Raw genomic sequence first — 9,464 nt, 5'->3', positions numbered from 1 at the left:
CGTCGCGATCAGCGCCAAGTTCTTCATGATCGACAACAAGAAGACGCTCGAACTCGCATCGAGCGCCGAAGAGAAGCGCGACGTCAATCCGACAAGCGCGCTGGGCCCTCTGTTGACGTGCATGCACCAGGGGAACCAGGCGATCTGCCGTACGCGGTAGGTTGCCCTGCGTTCACTCGTGAGCTGCGGCAAGTCCAGTGGCCCAGCACGAAGAACTTCAAGCCAGACGTACCGGAGAAGTACGACGGCAAGACGCATCCGTCGGAGTTCCTCAGCATTTACACCATTGCGGTGCAGGCTGCTGGGGGACGGGATGACAAGATCCTTGCCAACTACTTCCCGCTGGTACTCAAGCCCAACGTCAGGTCCTGGCTCATGCACTTGCCGGACAACTCCATATCCTCTTGGGCTGATCTGTGCCATCAGTTTGTCGGCGCCTTCACAGGCGGACACAAGCCTCATGGCCAGGAGAGTGATCTTCATCTGCTCGCCCAGAAGGAAGGAGAGCCCCTGCGCAAGTACATTCAGAGATTCAGCAGTGTGCAGCACAACATCCCAGACGTCCACCCTGCCGCGGTGATCAGCGCGTTCCATCAGAATGTGCGAAACCGCAGGATGCGGGAGGAAATGGCGATGTGCAAGATCAGGGACGTCAGTGAGTTATATGCACTGGCCGACAAGTGTGCACGTGCTGAGGAAGGGAGGAGACTCCCCGGAGAGAATGTAGGAGCGGGAGGATCTGACAGTGAATATGCTGCCCCAGCAAGGAAAAACCGGCGGCGGAACAACAGAAGGAGGAAAGGCAAAGAGGTGCTAGTTGTTGAGCAGTCCGGCAACGGTGGTGGCGCCAAGGAAGCCAAAGCTAGTGACTCCGTCAAGGAGGTTGCCGCGGAGGTGGCGGTCGCCGACAAGCAGGACGGCACCAACAAGCAGTATTGCAAGATCCATCGCACCAAGGTCCATGATCTCCAGTACTGTAAGAAAGTCGAGCAGTTTGTTGAGCAACAGAAAGCTGAATACGAGCGGCGCGACAAGGAGAAGGCCCAGGAAGGTGCTAGGGGATCCAGCAAGAAACGTCCCGGCCGAGGAGGACGCCGCGGCAAGGCCAAGCAGCGGCAAGGAGACAGACCTCCTCGCGGCCGCGACAAGGATGAAGATGACAACGACGATGAAGACATGGATGATGAGGAGACTGATGAGCAGGAGTTCCAGAAAGCCACAGAGGTCCTGTGCGTTGACGGTGGTGCTTCTCTGCACACCTCGCACCGCCAGCTCAAGCAGTGGGTGCGGGAAGTTAATGCAGCAGAACCACCCGTCGAGTCACGCAAGCCTCTGAAATGGTCCAGCACGCCTATCATCTTTGATATTGAGGACCACCCTGATCGCATAACTGCGGTCGGGTGCTTGCCGATGTTGGTTTCACCAACAATCCGCAACCTCAAGGTCACTAAGATGCTAGTTGACGGCGGGGCCGGCTTGAACCTGATCTCCTCCGCGGTGCTCCAGAAACTCCAGATCCCTGACAGCGAGCTCGAAGAGACCGGTACATTTCAAGGAATCAACCCGGGAAGAAGCAAGCCGAAGGGAAAGATCACGTTGCCGGTAACATTTGGCAGCGAGCTGAACTTCAGGACTGAGAGGGTCACATTTGATGTTGCTGACTTTCCATTACCTTACAATGGAATCCTTGGCCGTCCGGCACTCGCCAAGTTCATGGCAGCCTCTCACTATGCATACAACGTACTGAAAATGCCAGGCCCGATAAGTGTCATCTCTGTCCCTGGCGACAAGAAGGATGCTCTTATCTGTGCCGACAAGATCTACCGGGAAGCAGCAGCCGCAGCAGAACGCAAGACACTTGCCGCTGAAGCTCCCGGGGGGAAGAAGAAGATCAAGTCCGGCAAGAGCTCTGATGCCCACTCCGGTAAACGCACCTCTTCGGAGTGCTGCGCTACCATCGAGGATGCACCATCGAGCTCCACCGGCAAGTGTAAGAAGGCGATGGCAGCTTCACCTGAGACCAAGAAGGTGCCCGCCAAGGAGGACGGCACTGGTGGTACCTTCACCATCAGCGCAGCTCTTGACCCCAAATAGGAAAGCGCGCTCGTTGCTTTCCTGCGGGCGAATGTCGACGACTTTGCGTGGCAACCGTCTGATATCCCCGGTGTTCCCAGGAAATTAATTGAGCACCACCTTGCCGTTTGTCCTCATGCGCGGCCCGTCAAGCAGAAAGTTAGGAAACAGGTAGTGGAGCGCCAAGAATTCATCGCAGAAGAAATCAAGAAGTTGGAAGCAGCAGGCCTTGTCAGAGGAGTGCTCCATCCCACGTGGTTGGCCAATCCTGTTGTCGTGCGCAAGGCTAACGAGAAATGGAGGCTTTGTATTGACTTCACTGATGTTAATAAAGCTTGTCCCAAAGACCCATTTCCCTTGCCGCGCATTGACCAGATTGTTGATTCCACAGCCGGATGTGATTTTCTTTCATTTCTTGATGCATACTCAGGATACCATCAGATCTTCATGGCAGAAGAGGATGAAGAGAAAACCGCATTTATCACCCCGTGTGGCACGTACTGCTTCGTACGGATGCCTTTCGGTTTGAAGAATGCTGGTTCAACATTCGCAAGGGTAGTCCACCACGCTTTTGAGCCGCAGATGCACAGAAATGTGGAAGCCTACATGGATGACATAGTGGTCAAGAGCAAGAATAGGGCGACCCTGATTCAAGATTTAGACGAGACATTTGCAAATCTGCGCAAGATCAACCTCAAGCTTAACCCCGAGAAGTGCGTGTTTGGAGTTCCTTCCGGCAAGCTTCTCGGGTTCTTCGTGTCTCAGCGGGGAATTGAAGCCAATCCCGACATCTTTCCGACAAGCTCTGATCCCGACAAAGATGGATCTGCGCAGGAGCATGATAAGATGCAGAAGAGAATGGTGCAGCGTCCAGTTTACTTTGTAAGTTCCCTTCTACAGGGGGCTAGATCAAGGTACTCTGGTGTGCAGAAGTTGCTTTTCGGCCTCCTCATGGCCTCGAGAAAGCTGCGCCATTACTTCCAAGCACATGAGATCACAGTCGTCACTCGCTTTCCGCTGAAGAGGATACTGCAAAATCCAGAAGCAACAGGCAGGATTGTCGAGTGGGCGCTGGAACTGTCAAGCTTTGGCCTCAAGTTTGAGAGCACTTCAACTATCCAAAGCAGAACATTGGCAGAGTTCATAGCAGAATGGACGCCAACCCCAGATGAAGAAATTCCAGAGACGAGCATCCCCGTCAAAGAGGCAAGCAGAGAGTGGCTGGTGTACTTTGATGGTGCTTTCTCGCTGCAAGGCGCCGGTGCGGGCGTGCTGCTTGTCGCGCCCACCGGAGAGCACCTCAAGTACGTAGTCCAGATGCACTTTCCCAAGGAGCAAGCAACCAACAATACTGCAGAGTATGAAGGATTGCTTGCCGGTCTCAGAATTGCAGCAGACCTTGGGATCAAGAAGCTCATTGTCAGGGGTGACTCACAGCTTGTCGTCCGCCAAGTGAACAAGAACTACCAGAGTCCATTGATGGAAGCATATGTTGATGAAGTGAGGAAACTAGAAGAGCACTTTGACGGCCTACAGATGGAGCATATCCTAAGAGCTCAGAATGACATTGCTAATGGCCTGTCAAAGTGCGCCGCACTAAAGTTACCTGTGGAACCAGGGATCTTTGTGCTCAAGTTGACTCAACCATCCGTAACACCATCAACTGGACAAAGCAAGAAGAGGAAGTTGGTTTCTGGTGACTACTTTCCGGCAGAGCTCCCTGAAGCCGCCGCCAAGAAAGTCCCCAAGATCAACACCAAGAATGCTGAGGGGCAGTCTACTCCGGCAAGCCTTATGGTTTGTTCCGTTGAAGCAGACGCTCTCGACAAGTTTTGCTCCGGCAAGCTTGCCGGGGAACATCAAGCTCCGGCAGGGCCGCAAGTCCTTGCCGTAGAAGCGGATGTTCCCGCAGCAGCAGATGTGCCTTTAGTCCTTGTTGTCGAGCCACAAGCTCCAGCATGGGCACAGCAGATTGTCCATTTCCTTCAGACAGGAGAACTTCCCGAAGAGCAAGAAGAAGCGGAAAAAGTAGCCCGGCAGTCAAGTATGTACCAGTTTGTCGATAGCATACTGTACAGAAGAAGACTCAACGGTGTGAAATTGAAGTGTATTTGCCGGGAAGATGGACAAAAGCTGTTGGCAGAGATACATGGAGGCATATGTGGCCACCACATTGGCGCAAGAGCACTTGCCGGCAAAGCTTTCCGGCAAGGTTTCTTTTGGCCGACAGCCCTCCAGGATGCAACTGCACAAGTAACCAAGTGTGAAGCGTGCCAGTTCCACTCCAAACAGATACACCAGCCAGCTCAAGCTCTCCAGACGATCCCTTTATCCTGGCCATTTTCGGTCTGGGGGCTCGATATCCTCGGCCCTTTCCCCCGAGCTGTCGGGGGCTTTGAGTACTTGTACGTCGCAATCGACAAGTTCACAAAGTGGCCGGAAGTGCAGCCAGTGAGGAAGGTGACAGCACAGTCAGCAGTCAAGTTCTTCAGGTCAATTGTTTGCCGTTTCGGGATCCCTAACAGGATCATCACCGACAACGGCACGCAATTCACGAGCCGCACCTTCATGCAGTACGTCCAAGACCTTGGCGCCAAGGTCTGCTTCGCTTCTGTTGCTCATCCGAGAAGCAACGGTCAAGCAGAGAGGGCAAATGCTGAAGTGCTGCGCGGGCTCAAGACCAGAACTTTCGACAGGCTGCGCAAGTGCGGAAGAAACTGGATCGAGGAGCTGCCGGTGGTTCTTTGGTCGATCAGAACGACGCCAAATCGAGCCACTGGCCAGACGCCTTTCGCTCTAGTCTATGGAGCAGAGGCAGTTCTCCCCACGGAACTCGTATACGGATCGCCTCGAGTGCTCGCTTATGATGAGCTTGAGCAAGAACAGCTGCGACAAGATGACGCGCTGCTCCTTGAGGAAGATCGTCTTCAGGCTGCTGTACGAGCTGCTCGATACCAGCAAGCTTTGCGCCGCTACCATAGCCGCAAAGTTAAGGCCAGAAGCTTCGAGGAAGGCGACCTTGTTCTTCGGCGCGTTCAGTCCGCCAAGAATTCCAACAAGTTGACGCCGAAGTGGGAAGGCCCTTATCGGGTGAAACGAGTCACAAGGCCCGGCGCTGTCCGCCTTGAGACCGAAGATGGCATTCCGGTGAGCAACTCCTGGAACATAGAACATCTTCGTAAGTTTTTCCCGTAGGGCGCGGTTGCCGGAACCCGTTCCGGCAACCACCTTTTGTACAAGTCTTGCCGCTGTTGCATGTAATCCTTTGTACAAAGCCGGGCGCAGATCCCGTGCATAAATAAAACCCCATGTGCTCCGCACAACTTGTCCATTTCATGCATTAGTTTCTTTCTTGCATGCGTTATCTGACACTTTGTGCAGCACCTACATCCGGTAAGCAATAACGAGCCGAAGGGCTCCATATCATTATTTTCTCTTCTTTCTTCTTTTCAACAAAGGAAAAGAAGGTTCCCTCGCACACAAGTTTGCCGGGGGGAAGGAGAAGATTGTGGTATGGACCAGGCGTCGTTCAAGCAAAGTTTTGCCTTGCCGGGAAGCAAACGACAGAAAAGCTAAGTTGCCAAAGTTTGAGCAATCAGTTTTTAAATTTTTGAGTTATCTTCCTCGAACGACCCTGCTTTGTATGGAAAACCTGTGCGCGGAGGAACCAACTCGTGGCTAGTTGCGCCCTTACTTTGTTTCGAGTCCGCTCAACAACTTAAGTGTGCTGCATCTAGTCGCGACAAGGTTTCTTGTCGGAAGCAGCGCCGCCAGCAGGCTGCTGAAGTTCCGCACTCAGCGCTCGCGGCTCGGGTGCCTGCGCCGACAAGTTCCCTAGAAGCGTAGGGTAAAAACATACAAAGGAAGGAATCTAGTAGAGGAAATAACATAGCAATTGATAACAGAAATAAAGTTATATTACAAGATAACTTGTCGCAGCTCTAACAGACTGTTTTCATAACATGATTAGCAGCGACAAGGGAAAAGAAGAAATGGGCGGCCTAGTCTACGCGATCGCCCTCAACCCTCTTGATCTCGCTCACCTTGTCCACAATGGGTGCGACAAGGGCCTTGAGTGCATCCCGATCGGCGTCTGGCGGCAAGGACTTGAGGACGTTGGTGAAGCTGAGGCCTGGATTGCGGAAGGCCACCTTCATCAGCACCTTCTGGAGAACCCCGGCGCAGATTTTGCGCGACTCGTCGGCCAGCTGCTTTGGGATCCTCTCTCGGAGCCGCTGGAGTGTCGTCGCCACGCCCTTGAAGAACAGGCTGAGCTTGGCGCTGGGTTGGAGATTCTCGTCGGAGGGATACCCAAAGTCCTCCATCCCCAGCTGCGCCAGCTCCTCGTCGATGACTGCGGCAATATTCACCAGACCCTCGGTCCAGTGCTCCACAGTATCTCTGAACGAGTTCTGGGTAACTGCGATGCTCTCCAGCAGCGCCTTGTCAGCCTTGACCTTCTCCGACAAGGTCTTCTCCCGCTCCTTGGCGGCCTCCAGCGTCTGCATCAGCGTGGCCAGCTTCAACTCCAGGTCTGCATTGGAATCCTTGGCGGCGCTGAGCTCCTTGCCCCTCTCAGCGAGAAGACCTTGCAGCTCACCGTGGGCGGCAGCATCCTTCTCACGCTCACGCTTGAGCGCGGCAAGCTCCTCGCCGCTCTTCCCGATGTTGGCCTCCAGCTGCGCCACCTTCTCCTCCAGCTCTTTCTTGGCGGCCTCTGCGATTGCGGCAGCGTCCTTTGCTTCCTTGAGCGCCCCGCCAAGTGCTTGCTCGCGCTCGGCGAGCTCCTCCTCGTAGCTGTCGAGGTTGGCCTTCCGCTGCACCAATTCGCCTTCTCGCGCGGACTGCTTCTCGGCGGCCAGCCTTTGTTCCTCCTCAGCTTCGGCCTTCTCGAGAAGGAAGGCCGTGCGCTCCTCGTCGAGTCGCTCCCGCTCCTGTGCCAGGGACCGGAGAGCTTCTTGATTGTGGCCCCGGAGCTCCTCCGCGCGCTTCTCCATGTCAACTCCCGCCTTCGCGACAAGCGCTTCCCGGGAAGCCAGCTTGGCTTGCCGGGCGCGGTAGAGTGACAGCAGCTTCCGCAGCAGCTGCTCCTCCTCAGGCTCGCCACTGCTGCTGCTGGGCGCGTCGACCAACGACAGTCCAGCAGAGGCGAGCACATCCCCATCGAAAGTTTCCCCCTCGACCGGCGCCCTGGAGCTCGACGCCCAGGGTAGCTTGATGAAGATATCGTCACCGGCCTTCAAGTAGGCGCTGGGCTGGGGCTCCTCGGAGCCCGGCTCCGCAGAAGCGGCAGAGGGATCGGCGGTCGGCGCAGCGCCTGGCGCTCCTGCGGCCTCAGGGTCGTCAGTGCAATCGCCCGACCCCTCGCCGGCTTCTGCGGCGGCAGCCTTGGCGGCCTCATCGCCGGCGGTCTCATCAGCACCGGCCCCTTCTTCGTTGGCGGCGGTGTTGTCAGTGCTGCCATGCGCGCCTTCCTCGCCGGCGCCCTCTGTCTCCATTGGCTCAGCAGCAGATGGGTCTGAAGAATGAAGAAGGGAGAAAAATCAATCAAAAATCCAAGAGAAGAAAATCAGAAGAAGAAGAACCCAAGGGAAAGTTTTTGGGCAAGTGAATTACCTGTGCCAAGATCTGCAGTTGCGGTCTCGGCCGCCGCAGGATCGACGGTGCTGCCCCTTGCCGGAGAGTTCTCCCTTGCCGGAGAGCGCTCCCTTACCAGGAACTCCTCCCTTAGCGGCGTAATCGAAGCAGATGGCACTTCGGGACCAGCTTCTGGGTGCTCCTGATATGGCTGCTCTGCTCCTACACAAATCAACAAGCAAGATATCAACAAAGGAAAAAGCACTCATGCGCGCCTGACAGCAGAAAGCTAACTATGAACTTACGCTGGGGGCTGCGCTGGGGGCTGTTTTGAGGAGTGGTTGCCGGGTCCGTCAAGGTGGTCTCGGACCCACCCCCTGCTGACACGGTGGGGTCATCTTCGATGACAATCACCGCGGCCTTGGCCCTCTTCGCCGCTCTCTGGGCCAGCGTCCTGAAAAGAAAGGAGTCCAGATTGAAGCAAGTCAGATACAAGATAAAAACAGCAAGATTGAAGAACTACAAGAGCACCAAGGAAACTTACTCTTCTTCCTCCTCGTCGGAGCTGAGCGCGGAAAGATCAAAGTCCGGCTCCCTTCCGGTGCGGCGAGGCGGAGGAGTAGGATCCCTTGCCCGCTTGGCGGGGGCGGTGGCGGTGGCCCGGGAAGATCCCGCTCCAGTTGCCGCTGCTGCGTGGGGCGCTCCCGCGGCAACATTGCTTGCCGCGGTAGAGCGTGTCGCACGGCTTGGCGGCTGTTGACCCGGCTGCCGCCCCGCTACGTCCGCGGCCCTGCGAAGACGCCTTCTTGGCGGGGCCGGGGGCTCCGCCTGCGGCAAGCCTTCTGAAGGCTCGGGCTCTTCCTCGCCGGCCTCGCTCGGCTCAGCTTCAGAACCGGCAGGCTCTTCCTCGCCAATGAACTCCGCGCGCTCGGCGAGGTTTGCCGCCTCTGCAGCCTCCGCCTCCTCCACAGTGAACCCGAACGCGCCCGCGGCAGCTGCGGCCGCAACCTCTTCCGCCCTAGTGGCGATGCGCTGCAGCTCCTCGTCGGTGGTGTCACGGGTGAGGCTCTTCTGCTCGTCAGCGTGGACCGGCACTTCTTCCAAGTTGTCGAAGAACGCTTGCACGACGTCATCCGCAGGCTCTTGCCAAGTTGGAACGATTCCGTGTGAATCGCACAACGGCATCATGGCGCGGATCCGGTCAAGCGAAGAATTGTTGCACAATGGAACGACGCCCCTCGGCAGCGTGAATGGGTGCTGGGGGTCGCGTTTGAACAACTCCAGGAGCATTGCATCCAGCTCCAAGACGGTGAAGTTGTAGTTGAGGCCCGGCCGCAGCCTCATGATGTCCGCCGAGTTCTTGAATTCCCAGGCGGGCCTCCCCCTCTCCTGCAGGGGGGCGATGCGGCGGCGGAGGAAATCTGCGCCTACAGCGCCTACAGTGAGCCCGGCAAGCCTGAGGCGAAGGATCCTAGTAATGGCGATCTTCAGCCTCTCGTCTTCCGGGGCCACGTTGCTCCAGTCATTGCCGCGCACTATTGGAGCTTGGCGCACGGCGGTGAAGGGCTGCGGATTCTCCTCGACGATCCAGCACCACTCCGCTCTCCACTCCTCCCACTTGCTGCGGAGCTCACCCTCCAAGTACGCCTCCTTCTTGCCGACTCTCGAGATCCAGGCGATCCCTCCGGCAAGCGGCTCTCCTCTCTCTACCCGAGGTATGAAGAAGTGGCGGAAAAGGGCAACATTGGGGTGGACTCCGACAAAGTTTTCGCACAAATGTGCGAAAACTGCCATGGTCAGAACGGCGTTGGGGG

The sequence above is a fragment of the Triticum aestivum genome, chromosome 2A (genome assembly GCF_018294505.1).
Source record: "Triticum aestivum cultivar Chinese Spring chromosome 2A, IWGSC CS RefSeq v2.1, whole genome shotgun sequence".
In the NCBI taxonomy this organism is placed as follows: Eukaryota; Viridiplantae; Streptophyta; class Magnoliopsida; order Poales; family Poaceae; genus Triticum; species Triticum aestivum.
This window is presented reverse-complemented; position numbering follows the sequence as displayed.